The sequence below is a fragment of the Muntiacus reevesi genome, chromosome 20, assembly GCF_963930625.1.
Source record: "Muntiacus reevesi chromosome 20, mMunRee1.1, whole genome shotgun sequence".
NCBI lineage: Eukaryota > Metazoa > Chordata > Mammalia > Artiodactyla > Cervidae > Muntiacus > Muntiacus reevesi.
In genome coordinates, this window is record NC_089268.1 from 25,384,467 (window position 1) to 25,398,838 (window position 14,372).

General features: G+C 39.2%; 1 protein-coding gene across 11 annotated transcripts in view; it reads right to left on the minus strand.

Moving 5' to 3' along the window:
• The window catches only part of PKHD1 (PKHD1 ciliary IPT domain containing fibrocystin/polyductin), a 432,300-nt gene that overhangs the window by 173,737 nt on the left and 244,191 nt on the right, over positions 1-14,372 (minus strand). The gene's annotated exons all lie outside the window — the stretch shown is intronic.

The following is a 14,372-nucleotide window of genomic DNA, read 5'->3' on the forward strand; positions in this document are numbered from 1 at the left end:
TAGTTCTGATTCAGACTATGTGAATGTTAGACCAACAAAAAGACAAAAAAACCTTAATGATTGATTCTGATTCAGAAACTGGAAATTCACATAGTGCTGGAGACTGTTTTGCTTCCACAAAAGAATGAATTGAAGACAACATTTTATGAAAATTAGAAGACTTTACAGGTGTGTCCAGTGTAACTATTGAATACAATAACCCTCAAAGTGTTAGTGAAATAACAGAATTAATTTTTGGTCAGCCAAAATAAATATTGCCAGCCACAGGCATTAGTTTTCTCCAAAATCCCCTAGTCAATAATGCATTAATAATACACCCATAGCAAAGGACTGTCATATCCCACTTACAGGTTTTTGTTTATCAAGTGTTATCAATTTCCAAATATGAGGATATACCTCTAAGAAACAGATACCCCTTCCTTTCTCTTAAATATAGTTTATGGTGATGTATCTGTTTATATCACCATGACCCTTTAGATCACAGCCTTTGAAAGGCTCTATTTTGATCCTTCCTACATGTTTAAGTAAGGATTTTTGTAATGAACTAGAGAGACTCCACGAGTCTGGAGGCCTATATTTGAATCTATGCTCTCTCCATGGTCTCTGAACTCTTACTCGGGCATCCCTATTGGAGTCCATTTTCCTCAGTTATAAAATGAGAGGTAATTGTGGCAGACCACCAGTTGTCTCCCAGTATCTCTTTTCTTTTTCATTAGTCACAAAAACTCCAGTTTTTGGCTGAATATATTGTCACCTAGCCAAAAGACTACATTTTCCAGTATTTTTTTCATTTAGTTATGACCATTCAGCCAAGTTTTGGCCAAGATGTAAGAAGAAGGGACTTAGAGGTGGAATCGTTCATACTGCCTGCTGCCTAGAATGTGGGTGCAATGGCTGGAGCTCCGGTTAACATCTTGGACTACAGAGTAACTTTGGGAATGGAAATAGCACATATTGGAGCAAAAAAATAAGTGGAATCCAAGTCCTTGATGCCACAGAATAGACAAAAGAGACATAAGATGGATAGAAACTCCTACGTTCAGGTCTTTGTTAATCACAGAAGACCTACTAACCTCATGGAGTTGTTGCAAATGTCATGTTAAGTGTGAGAATACTTTGTACTCAGAGGGTTTCCCTAAACTCTTGGCATCATGAACTGTTCTGTGAATAAAAGAGTTACAGGGTTAAATATCTTTGAGAAACAGTACATGCTATATCCCCCCTTGAAATTAGACAATCTATATTATCGAATAAAGGGCTCTGAAAAGATCGGATGCAAAGAAATAATTTTTCTGTGTTTAGTCCCAAATTTTCCCAAGTCATTTGATGCTGGTATCTTTTTTATGGGCTTCACTGGTGGCTCAGACAGTAAAGAATCTGCCTGTAATGTGGGAGACTTGGGTTTGATTCCTGGGTCGGGAAGATTCCCTGGAGTAGGAAGTGGCAACCCACTCCAGTATACTTGCCTGGAGAATTTCATGGACATTATGTGTGATGCATACAAAGAGTTAATTTCGTAGGAAACAATTTGAGAGATTCTGGGTAAACTTACCACTAGTAAAAGGTAATATCTAATGATTGTTTTAGCCTTACAATATGGTTTACCTAGGTAGAATTACATCATTCTGATCCTAGTCTGGATGGTATATGCTTTCATAACTCTCTGCATGTTTTCTACAGCAGTTGTTAATTTTATTAGTTTATAATGGTCACTTTGAGGAGGAGTTTTAATCACTCTCACTCTCTTTGACAGCCTGAAGGCAATGAACTCCTCACGGCCCATGTGGACTGTTAGTAACTCAAACACAGGAATCTCCCTTCTATGGGAGCATTCCAGAATACAAAAGATAAATTCTGAGAAATATTCACATAAATGTAAAATAAGAGATTTTTAATGTGTTTTCAAATAAAGTTTTAAAAAAAAAAACCTCAGAGTTACCAGTAAGACCTCATTACTGGGCTCCAAGGACGACCTGGACATCCAAGAGAGATCACGTACATGGCTGGAATCGATGCCAGCTACTAATAAAGCTCATCCAAGCCTGCCAACCAGTGTGAAAAACATGGTCTATCCACAGGGTTCAAGTCTCATGGCCTGAGGACTCTGCCCAAAAGAGAGCATCCCGATAGCAAAGCAGCCATCCAGGCAAAATGGTCTTCTTATGCAAAGGTTCTTGTGACCTGGTCTGAGAGTCCCAGAGCATCACATCTACTGGTCAAGCAAAAGAAGGGAAAAAGAGAGCGCCCCTACTTCTCCCAGTGAGGAACAGAATACATTTACAGGGAGAGAAGGAATCTATGGCAGCCCTTTTTGAAGAATATCTACAATGGCAACATTGACATTATGATAGTAATTAGCACAGAACTAGATACTGTTATTTAATGTTCTAGTAAAGAAGCATATATATTATTACATCACAAATTCAATTTTTAGTATTTTGATAGCTGGATCAACATAACTGCTTTCTTTTATAAGCCTATTCTTTTTTATGTATTAAAAATATTATTTTGAGATTGGATCCAGGCTTCACGAGACTGCTACAGGGACCAAGGGCACACGAGTAGTTCAGAAACCTTGGGTTGCGTAAAAGCGTGGTGACCCCCAAGGGTCAACAGAGAACTGCTGTGCTAGTCGACCCTTTCTGGCTGGGCTGTACCTCTAATGGGCCAACTTCTTATCTTTAAAGCTCTGCCTGTGAAGACACTCCGAAAGCTCCCTCCAGAAAGTATAATCAATTCAAGAAATGGCAACTATACCTAAACCAATAATTGGGAAATCATGAATTATTTAATTCAACATTCCAAGAATATCTGCATGGAAAACAGACCATAAAGTAAAGAGAAAAAGAAGTAATTCGATTAGAGCAAGTGAAAAAAGCCCTGCTCTAGATTAAGGGCCCCGTAGGCAGCTGTTCCTTACTCGGCTCAACTTCCCCGGCCCCAACCAGGAGGGTAAAATACATATGCAAGCACTCAGGTCCCCTTTGCTTGTAAGAAATGCCTGTGTCTCCTCAAAGAATATTAATTCCATGAGGCAAATTTCTTAGGGGAAAAAAGCAAGGTAAAAATATAGGTTTCTGCATTGAAATCAAGGAAAAATTTCATTAATTCTCAGCAAATTTGTGGCAGTGCAGATAACAGACTATGGGGTCGTTAAGAACTTGAAAGCTGATTTCTTAGTAAGGCGACCAACTTGTTCTGGTTTGTCTTGGACTTTTCAGGTTTTATCACTACAAGTCCTGTGTCCCAGAAAACTCCTCAGTTCTGGATAAACCAGAGTAGTCTGTCACTCTAATTACTAATGACTCTAAAGAGATGAGTTCCTAAGATCAACTTCCCAAAGTAAACATCAAAATCTCTGGATGCTACTTTCATTTTTCTGAATTTTAATGGACTTCACCAATGTACTCAGATGGGCTACTATTGCCTATTAAAGATATGACTATAAATTCTTACCCAGTACTTAACTCATTTTAACAATTATATACAGCCTAATTTTTTTTATTAAAAATGCACCTATTGTGTTGATTTATATTTTTGTAATACTGTATCCCTTTAGGAAATGATAATGTTACCTTAGAGAAAACAGCCTGTTCTATTTTCCCAGACTGACTGAGCTATAGAACTTGACCAGTTCTGTTAGACTAAGCTTATTACATAACCTATTAATTTGGAACACTTGGCAGTATTCTAGAAACAGAGTGTGTATGCACAACTGGGCTGCCACACTAGAAGTGTTACTGTCTCATCAGGGAGTGACTAACTGCTTCAAGTTTTAACAGATTTTCTTTCTTTTAATTTCCTCTCTTTTTTTGATTTTTTTTTTCCATTTATTTTTATTAGTTAGAGGCTAATTACAATATTGTAGTGGTTTTTGCCATACATTGACATGAATCAGCCATGGATTTCCATGTGTTCCCCATCCCAATCCTCCCTCCCACCTCCCTCTTCATCCCATCCCTCTGGGTCTTCCCAGTGCACCAGCCCAGAGCACTTGTCTCATGCATCCAACCTGGGCTGGTGATCTGTTTCACCCTTGATAGTATGCTTGTTTCAGTGCTGTTCTCTCAGATCATCCACCCTCGCCTTCTCCCACAGAGTCCAAAAGTCTGTTCTGTACATCTGTGTCTCTTTTTCTGTTTTGCATATAGGGCTATCGTTACCATCTTTTAAAATTCCATATATATGTGTTTTAATTTCCTCTCTTGTGAAGAAAAGGCAACCCTCATACACTGCTGGTGGGAATGCAAATTGGTGCAGCCACTGTGGAAAATAGTATGGAGGTTTCTCAGAAAACTAAAAATAGAACTACCATATTACCCAGCAATTCTGTTCCTTAGTATGTATCTTTTTAAAAGTCACACAAAATACTAATTTGAAAATACACACACACCCAATGTTCACAGCAGCATTATTTACAATTACCAAGATAGGGAGCAACTTAAGTGTTCATCAGTTGATGAACAGATGAAGAATTAGAACCCAAAGGTCCAGAAGGGTCACACTTCTGGGAGACTGGAGTTGAGGGTTTGTAAACTTATAAAAGTAGTGATTCTGTGGGTGGGGTAAGTACCAAAATAAACCCTGAGTCTCCTACATACTTCATACTTGCTGATATTCCTCTTACCCAAATTATGACCTGAAGACCCTGGAGAAGTATGTGCCCTCCTAAAAAAGCACTATGAGCCTAATACTAATGGACTATGACGAGTGTGTTTCTTAGGTGAGTAAGGACAGAAAAGAGTTTGAAAAACTGCTCAGTTAGACTGAAACTCCAATTAGTTACAGCAAGTTAGCAAGCCATAAAGAGTGTCAGGGTCTACATGACTTGGGTCCCAAGAGAAGATTCTAAGTGAGTTCTAATTAGTACAGAAACAAGCACCATGACTGAGTCAAACAGACTGACAAATTGAGATTCTAGAAAGGACATCACCTTATTGTAATATATTTTTATTATATTCCTTTTCTCACTTGCAGGAAATAAAAAAATCTCTGTTGTTATTTTAATTGAAATTTAATTTTTATGAGGAAAAATATACAGCTGGAAAAATACTTTAAAAAATAATTCAACTCCTGGTTTTCCACCACTGACATGGATGCCCTATCACAGGTCTGGGTTGGTAGTTAGGGCATCACTGTTATTCATTTCTAAAAAAACATTTGAATCACAGTCATCACAATTTAAAGGAGCTCCCTAGACTTCAAGTACCTCTCTCAAAAGTAAACTTATTTTAAGGGCACAAATTATCTAACATATAACAAATAAAGCAACAGTTTCTTTCTTATCAATTTTAGCAGACAATGTGCAACACTGGTTTGAAAACAAGGAAACTGAAATCCTATTCTTATCCTTGATACAAAAGTTCATATACATTTGAATAATGATAATAATGTGGTTCATAGGATTTTATAATTTATAGACCTCTTGCATTATTTTAGCTTATCTGAGTGTTACTAAGTTCCCTACCAGTTCAACAATTCTATTAACATGTATACATATTTTACATATATATTAATGTTTACCTAATACAATTAAATCTATAGAAAAATGCCTCAAATAAAACTAAATTGCTTGATAATCGTTCAATTCACCCAAGGATACCATATTGCACCATGAACCGAGAACTTCCAGATGTTCAAGCTGGTTTTAGAAAAGGCAGAGGAACCAGAGATCAAATTGCCAATATCTGCTGGATCATCAAAAAATCAAGAGAGTTCCAGAACAACATCTCTTTCTGCTTTATTGACTACGCCAAAGCCTTCGACTGTGTGGATCACAATAAACTGTGGAAAATTCTTCAAGAGATGGGAATACCAGACCACCTGACCTGCCTCTTGAGAAACCTGTATGCAGGTCAGGAAGCAACAGTTAGAACTGGGCATGGGACAACAGACTGGTTCCAAATAGGAAAAGGAGTACGTCAAGGCTGTATACTGTCACCCTGCTTATTTAACTTATATGCAGAGTACATCATGAGAAACGCTGGGCTGGAAGAAGAACAAGCTGGAATCAAGATTGCCGGGAGAAATATCAATAACCTCAGATATGCAGATGACACAACCCTTATGGCAGAGAGTGAAGAGAAACTAAAAAGCCTCTTGATGAAAGTGAAAGAGGAGAGTGAAAAAGTTGGCTTAAAGCTTAACATTCAGAAAACTGAGATCATGGCATCTGGTCCCATCACCTCATGGGAAATAGATGGCGAGACAGTGGAAACATTGTCAGACTTTATTTTGGGGAGCTCCAAAATCACTGCAGATGGTGACTGCAGTCACGAACTTAAAAGACACTTACTCCTTGGAAGGAAAGTTATGACCAACCTAGATAACATATTAAAAAGCAGAGATATTACTCTGACAACAAAGGTCTGTCTGGTCAAGGCTATGGTTTTTCCAGTGGTCATGTATGGATGTGAGAGTTGGACTGTGAAGAAAGCTGAGCACAAAAAAATCGATGCTTTTGAACTGTGGTGTTGGAGAAGACTCTTGAGAGTCCCTTGGACTGCAAGGAGATCCAACCAGTCCATCCTAAAGGAGATCAGTCCTGGGTGTTCATTGGAAGGACTGATGTTGAAGCTGAAACTCCAGTACTTTGGTCACCTCATGCGAAGAGTTGACTCCTTGGAGAAGACCCTGATGCTGGGAGGGATTGGGGGCAGGAGGAGAAGGGGATGACAGAGGATGAGATGGCTGGATGGCATCACTGACTCGATGGGCATGGGTTTGAGTAAACTCTGGGAGTTGGTGATGGACAGGGAGGCCCGGCGTGCTGTGATTCATGGGGTCGCAAAGAGTCGGACATGACTGAACGACTGAACTGAACTGAAGTGTTCAGTCTTCAGTGTTCAGTTCAGATTGAACGACTGAAATGAACTGAAGTGTTCAGTGTTCAATGTTCAGTTCAGACTGAACGACTGGACTGAACTGAAGCGTTCAGTGTTCAGTGTTCAGTTCAGTTCAGTCGTTCAGTCGTGTCCGACTCTTTGTGACCCCATGAATCACAGCACGCCAGGCCTCCCTGTCCATCACCAACTCCCAGAGTCTACCCAAACCCATGCCCATCGAGTCAGTGATGCCATCCAGCCATCTCATCCTCTGTCATCCCCTTCTCCTCCTGCCCCCAATCCCTCCCAGCATCAGGGTCTTCTCCAAGGAGTCAACTCTTCGCATGAGGTGACCAAAGTACTGGAGTTTCAGCTTCAGCATCAGTCCTTCCAATGAACACCCAGGATTGCCTTAAATAGCAAGCTTCTATGGTATATTCTTAAATAACTGAATATATTAAAAGTCAGGTTACATTAAGCCTTTCATAACTATTTGAGGAGGTCTGTGGAAATACTTGCCCCAAGGAGTTTGGGATCCTGATATTTCCTTCTTGTGGGAAGGACATGGCCTCAACACCCTTCACCATAAAGCAAGGTTCTCAGAGGTCTGTGCTCCCCTTCCGAAATGAAACTGCCTAAAAGAAGGAGATGTATACAGTATTTAAGGTCCTTGGATCTCTGGTTTCAAATTTTCTTTTTACTTGTTTATTTTTATTTTCTAATAATGCTGATTAAAATTTCTGTGTCAAGTATCTTGAAGTCATATTTGTTCTTCCCCACACAATCTTAAATAGCTTTCACACTCCTGTCCTAATAAGGTAAAGGAAATGTTGACCATTGTCCTTGCAGACAGTTAATTTCTGCCCTGAAAGAAGCAAAATGTTCAACATACTCATGCTCTACTTCTCCCCTCATGCCAAGGCACTCCTTTCTCCCAAGAAGAGGCTTCTGGTTGTGCATGTAGAGAATTGGACACAGGTTGCAACCCAAATACTGTCATCCTTCACCCATCTTGGGGTGAGAAATCCCAGATCAGGGCTCTAATTATGTTCAAGTGTTGAAGAATCCCACTTTGGGGCAGTGAAGAAGCAATATCATAATACCCAGCATGCTAGGTAGTAGAGAATAAAGAAACTAAAACCCTTTGACCAGTCTGTCTCCTGGCGTTCTTCAATTTCTGACTCACATAAGCTAACAGAATCTAAATAATGTCTGCCCAGAGAGGGAAGACAGCACAAATTGACAAGACCCTAAACACTCAAACCTTTTGAATTAAGTCAGGTACATCTGCTCTTAATTACATACGTGCATATGCACTCACATACATAAACACATGCACAGTGGTAGATTAAAGACAGATGCAAGTTCTTTGCTATTCCTCTCAATGAAAGTAAAGCCTAGTTCTCCTTCTTTGTACCTGGGCTGGCTTTAGTGTCCTGCTTGAGCAAGAGAGTGTGATGGTCATGATATTCTCAGTCTGCTAGGTCTGTCTTGGAAGGTGTGTAGCTTTCTTCCTGGTCTTTTACCTGTTCAACATTCAAATAACTAAGATCATGGCACCCAGTCCCATAAATTCATGGCAAATAGATGGGGAAACAATGGAAACAGTGATAGACTTTATTTTCTTGGGCTCCAAAATCACTATGGGCAGTGATTGCCGCCATTAAATTAAAAGACACTTGTTCCTTGGAAGGAAAGCTATGACAGACCTCGACAACATGTTAAAAAGCAGAGGCATCACTTTACTGACAAAAGTCCATATAATCAAAGCTATGGTTTTTCCAATAGTCATGTATGGATGTGAGAGTTGGACCATAAAGAAGACTGAGCACCAAAGGATTGATGCTTTCAAACTGTGGTGCTAGGGAAGACTCTTGACAGTCCCTCGGACTGCAAGGAGACCAAACCAGTCAATCCTAAAGGAAATCAACCCTGAATATTCATTGGAAGCACTGATGCTGAAGTTGAAGCTTCAATACTTTGGCCATCTGATGTGAAGAGCCAACTCATGAAAAGATCCTGATGCTGGGGAAGATTGAGGGCAGGGAGAGAAGGGGTGATAGAGGATGAGACACTTGGATGACATCACCGACTCAATGGTGGAGCCAACTGCAGGAGATAGTGAGGATAGTGAGGACAGGGAAGCCTGACATGCTGCAGTTCATGGAGTCACAAAGAATCAGGCATGACTAAGCAACTGAACAACAGCTTAACTGCTCACTTGAGGGAACTCTTTCTTAGGATGTTTCTTCTTGGAATCCAGCTACCACACTATTAGAAAACCCAAGAAGTCCCACAGAGAAACCCGTGTGGAGAGGAACTGAGTCTTCTTAGCTGACTGCCTTGGTTGAGCTCACAGCTAATAACCAGGGTCAACTGCCAGCTGCATGAATGAGCTCTCTTGGGCCACCCAAACATGCTGGGACCTTAGATGAACCCAACCGTAATCTGACTGCAGTGCATGAAAGACCCCAGCAAGAAGACCCCAAGTCCAGCCCTTCCCAACAAAATTATGAACAAAATAAAAGGTATGTTTTAAGCTATTAAGTTTCTAGGTGGCTTTTTAAGTAATGACAGATTTTCAGAACACTCACGCTCCTGTAGTCAGCATACTGATACCATGCATCCACCATACAAAGAACCACAGTAACTCAAGTTTAAATTAACTCATTCTTCCCACTTCTAGCAATCCAGAATATATGGGGGTGATTCTTTGTGTGCCTTTCTGTTTCATCCAACTGAAAAAAGACCAGAATTTTGAAACTATTTGAGACAACACTGGTATTTATAGTATTTGTTTTCTGATTGATGTTGCAGACCCAAATCTCTGTATTATGAACATCTTACTCTAAACTACTTTTAATTTCAGGTAAGAAAAAAAAGTAAATCAAACTAATAATGTTCTACTTAGAACATTTTGTAAAAATTTCTTCCCCAGAAAAACTTATTTCCTGGTTTGTGGTCATCTTAACTCATATCTCCAACCTTAATGCCTCACGATTTAACAAGGAAATGTGTTAAGCACTGTTGATTTTGAACATCACAGGACTTTGATGAGCCTCACTGCCATTTAAAGGACCCGAGTTTGAAAATCAGAACAAACAGAAGAACTGTTATGAAAGAAAACCAGTACTTCTCCATTCATCTCTTCAAATAAGGACAGTTCAAAGTAATATGGGAAAATGAAACACAGTGAATTCTACCACACATACATGCAAAAATAAAATCATGCTGGAGGCTACATGATATCATATCTGTACCCTTCAAGACAGAATCCTACCCCTTAGAATTATAACACATTTTCCTTTCATTAAGCCTGCTCTGTGTCAACAGGGTGTCATCCTGTCATGGCTGAGACTCCTTCAGAGAACGAACTGGAAGCATCAAATCCTCACAGATCAGTTCAGGATAAAACCTGGAGTACAAGTTAGTAGGGTCATTTGTGAAGTTTTGATATTTGCATGACTTATTAGAACTTGTTTCCACTTTGTGAGATGTCGTGAATGCATTTAGACCAATTCTCCTAGTATTTAGGTGGCAAAGACAACCAGATATACTTGTTTGTGTGAAGCAAAGTCATCATAAACTAAACTACAAAAGCCAATTCTCCAAGATGACTTCAGCTCACTCCATAATACCACCAAGAATAATATATAGCTTTTTCAAAATCCAATGTCTATAAAGACAGAACGCCTCGAAGGAAAATGGTACCATACTTAAAATAGTGATATCTTTTATTAGTACAGTAAAGTCCTATTTTTATGGAATAGGATGGGTCTGAGGTCATTCCATAAAATTGATTTCCCAGAAAATGGAAATAGGCAATTTACCCTAAGAATTTTATTGAAAAATTATGCTATTCTATTTGAATAATGATGGGAATGTTCTACACATTTCCTTTATTAATGAATTAAAATACACAAAACATCATAAAATTATATTAGAGGTTCAAAAGTATCACTTAAATCTTCTTTACCAGTCACTTTCATTTTGTAAAATCAGCAGTTCCATTAAAATCGTATTATGTAAAAATGGGTTTTTACTGTAATAATAGTTATTACCTATTTAGCTTCCAAGGATGTTGTGAAAATTAAATAATAAGCCATTGGAAAGCAAATACAAAGTGTCGCTAATACCAGAGGCCAACAGGGGCAGCCAGATGGAAAAATGAAAGAAAAGAGCACCTGACACATTAAAAATCACAGCTTTCATCTATGATTCCATTACTGCCAACACTCCATACAATGGTCATGAGTACTGACGTTATCTCATTTAATACTTTCAATATAATGATGTATTAATTACAGCCCTCATATGGTCAGAAAGTGAAGGTCGGAAACATTTAAACTTGTCCCATATCATGCAGTTTGTAAATGTCAGAATCTGAATGTGAACCCAGGTTTATCCTAGTCAAAAGTCCATCCTGCATCTCCTAAAGCATTGCTTCCTCCCCAATTCACCCTCATAACTGGCCTTCAGGTTTTTATCCCGTCCATCAAGGTCCTCCTCAAATGCCACTTGCTCTGCGAGGCCAACTCTCTTCTCCTCACCTGAGACACTTTGATTCTAAACACTTCTGTTCATTACAGCTGCTTGTTGTATTGTTATGCTTTAGTATGTGTTTTATCAACCTAGCTAATTTACCAGCTGCTTGAGATCACAGCTGATCAGAGGTCCTGGTTCAGCACCTTGAACACAGTGAGTGTTCAGTTATTGTTGGTTAAACTGAATTGGAAAAGGAATGTTAACTTGAATTAGAACTACACTTGCTACCAGATGCAAAGTGGGTACTTCCACCAACGGCTCATTGCATCAAATACCTCTTTAGGGAGTTTTTCCAGCTTCTCTACATGTATGCACTTAATGAGAATGTAGTGAGATTGAATGTGTCATGGAGAATATCTTACATATGCCAGGTATTCAATAAATAGTATTTTTAATGCCAAGTGAAGGGAACAATGGGGACAGTAAGTAGAGAAGTACAAATTCAGTATAATGTGGAGTCTGATCTGAGTGTATCAGAGCAAGTAGGAATGGTGAGTTTTTTAAAAAATATATGTGGCAAAGAGGTAGGGCTCTGGAATCAAACTGTCTGCTTCCCTCAGCCAGCCTTTCTACTTGTTATCTGGCAGAAACTTGGGCAAGTTACTTAACCTGCCTGGGTACCAAATCCCTCAGTTATTAAAAATTTTAAAAATGAAGATAACAACAGGATCCAACTCAGAGTAGTTGTGAGGAATAACTGAGAAGATCCATGTAAAACACTTAGCACACACCCAGCACTCAAATTACAGTAGCTGGGACCATCATCATTATCATCATCATGAAAATCTTAATCTTTAGGATTCTGTTTGAAGGAGAAAGCGTTATCTTCTATAGTCCTGTAAAATCCTACAGTTGCCCTGGGTCAATCCTATGAAACCCACAGATTCAGTTCTGGTATTAATTTACAGATGGGAGCATGGAGGCTGTGTGATTCATTCAAGCAATACTTGGTGTCTCTTTTGTGCCAGACTTGAGTGAACAAACTGTCTTGATTTAGAGGAAGCAAAGGAGGAAAGAAAACAGAGCAAACAGGAAAAAGGTCAAGAAGATAAAACCACAAGTAGAAAGAGGAGGTCAATTCAATCCTAAGGTCCATCAAAGGTCAAAATATCAGGGTTTACCAAAAATCAAAAGGGAGAAGTAATTCAGCACAGCTCCTACATTAGACCCTAAACAGAACAGATTTCAAACATTGGCCACTTTCAGATAATTTTCTAGAATTTTCGACAGGGCTTTTTAGAAGAGAGAGACAATAAGAAGTAAGGATTTCATTTACTATATATTACAAGTCTGCTCTCATTCACTTATTTTCCAATTTAAAACTAAATAATGAACAATAATTGCAGGTTTTAAAAATCTTAACTTTGATTTTTACAATAATACTGAAGGACCAACTGGGAAATACTTCAGATATCCAGTATTTGTGCCCCACTCCCGCCTTTTTCCAAAGCACTGATCTGTGCTCCTTAGGAGCAACTTTGTGAAGAATTCGGGTCCAGGTTACAAGCTGACCATGAACAAAGGAATGAAGGAAGATGGAGAATGCCAGGGGCCCTGGAAACCAGGACACAGAGTGGATACAGACAATAGCAACGCCAAGCAAGAAAGTGAAGACTGCTTGTCACTCAGCATAAAGGTCCCAAAGGATCCTAAAAGCTTGGCAACCTTCAAAAGCTTCTTGTGCTTCCTGCATGGGGTGGGGGAAACAGCTTGCTTAGTGGGAAAAACCATAGCCCAGGGCCAATCCACTGGCTACATTCATCAAAGAGATGGCTGAGACAGAACAGATTTTTCCTTTCCGTATAGGAATGACTCATGAGCTTGTTTATTCAAAAAGTTCCATCCTCCATGGAGAGAGGTGGGTGATAGGGGGTGGGAATGATAACAGCAGTTTAAGTTTGTATCGGTCAGCCCCCTCTTCCAGTCCTCATCTCTGTGTATCACATGCACCCCACCAATACCCAGAAGATGGTCAGTATGTTTTGATCTTTCTGCCTTCTTGTCCCATCATAAATAAAGCAAACAACATCACCACTCTTTTTGTTTACTCATAGTCCTTTTAGAAAGGAAATGTACTTGATTGGTTAAGAGTAAGGACTTGGAGACAGACAGCCTGTGTCAAAATCCTGACTCTGCTGAATTGCAAACTGTGTAAACCTGGGCAAATTCCCCACCCTGGGCCCCTGTTTCTGGGTCAGTAAAAATGGGGATGATAATATTACTTGTATTGCAGAATTATTATGCAGATTAAATTAGTTAATATATGAAGAATGATTCCTGAATATTGCTAGTTGTCAATCTGTGTTTAATATTGTGTGTGTGTTAGTCACTAAGTCATGTCTAACTCTTTGAGACCCCACAAACTGTAGCCCTCCAGGCTTCTCTGTCTGTGGGATTCTCCAAGCAAGAATACTGGAGTGGATTGCCCTTCTTTTCTCCAGAGGATCTTCCCGACCCAGGGTTTGAACCAGGGTCTCCTGCATTGCAGGTAGATTTTTTACCATTTGAGCTACAAGAAAATCCTTGTTTAATATTTTAGCATTATTATTATTTCACAGATGACCAAATATTCTTCTTTAAGTACTGATCTTCTTTTATTCAGTATTATCTTTAGAAGTTCAAATTAAATCATAAATGGAAATAGGTCTTTTAGAGAAACTGTATCTGTTCTATGAAGAATATTTTTCTCAGGCTAGGAAAATTTTCTGGGAGTTTCAAGAATTCTCTCTTAAAAAAGAAGAATTTTACAAGTATGATGTGTAAATTTGTATATCTGAGGAATCATCTTTCCCTTCTTATTTAAACAAAAAGAGAGTTCTAGGTAGAAGTGTGTTAGTCGCTCAGTCATGTCTGACTCTTTGTGAATCCATGGACTGTAGCCCTCCAGGCTCCTCTGTCCATGGAATTCTCCAGGTAAGTATACTGGAGTGGGTAGCCATTCCCTTCTCCAGGGGATCTTCCCAACCCAGGGATTGAACCTGAGTCTTCTGCATTGCAGGCTGA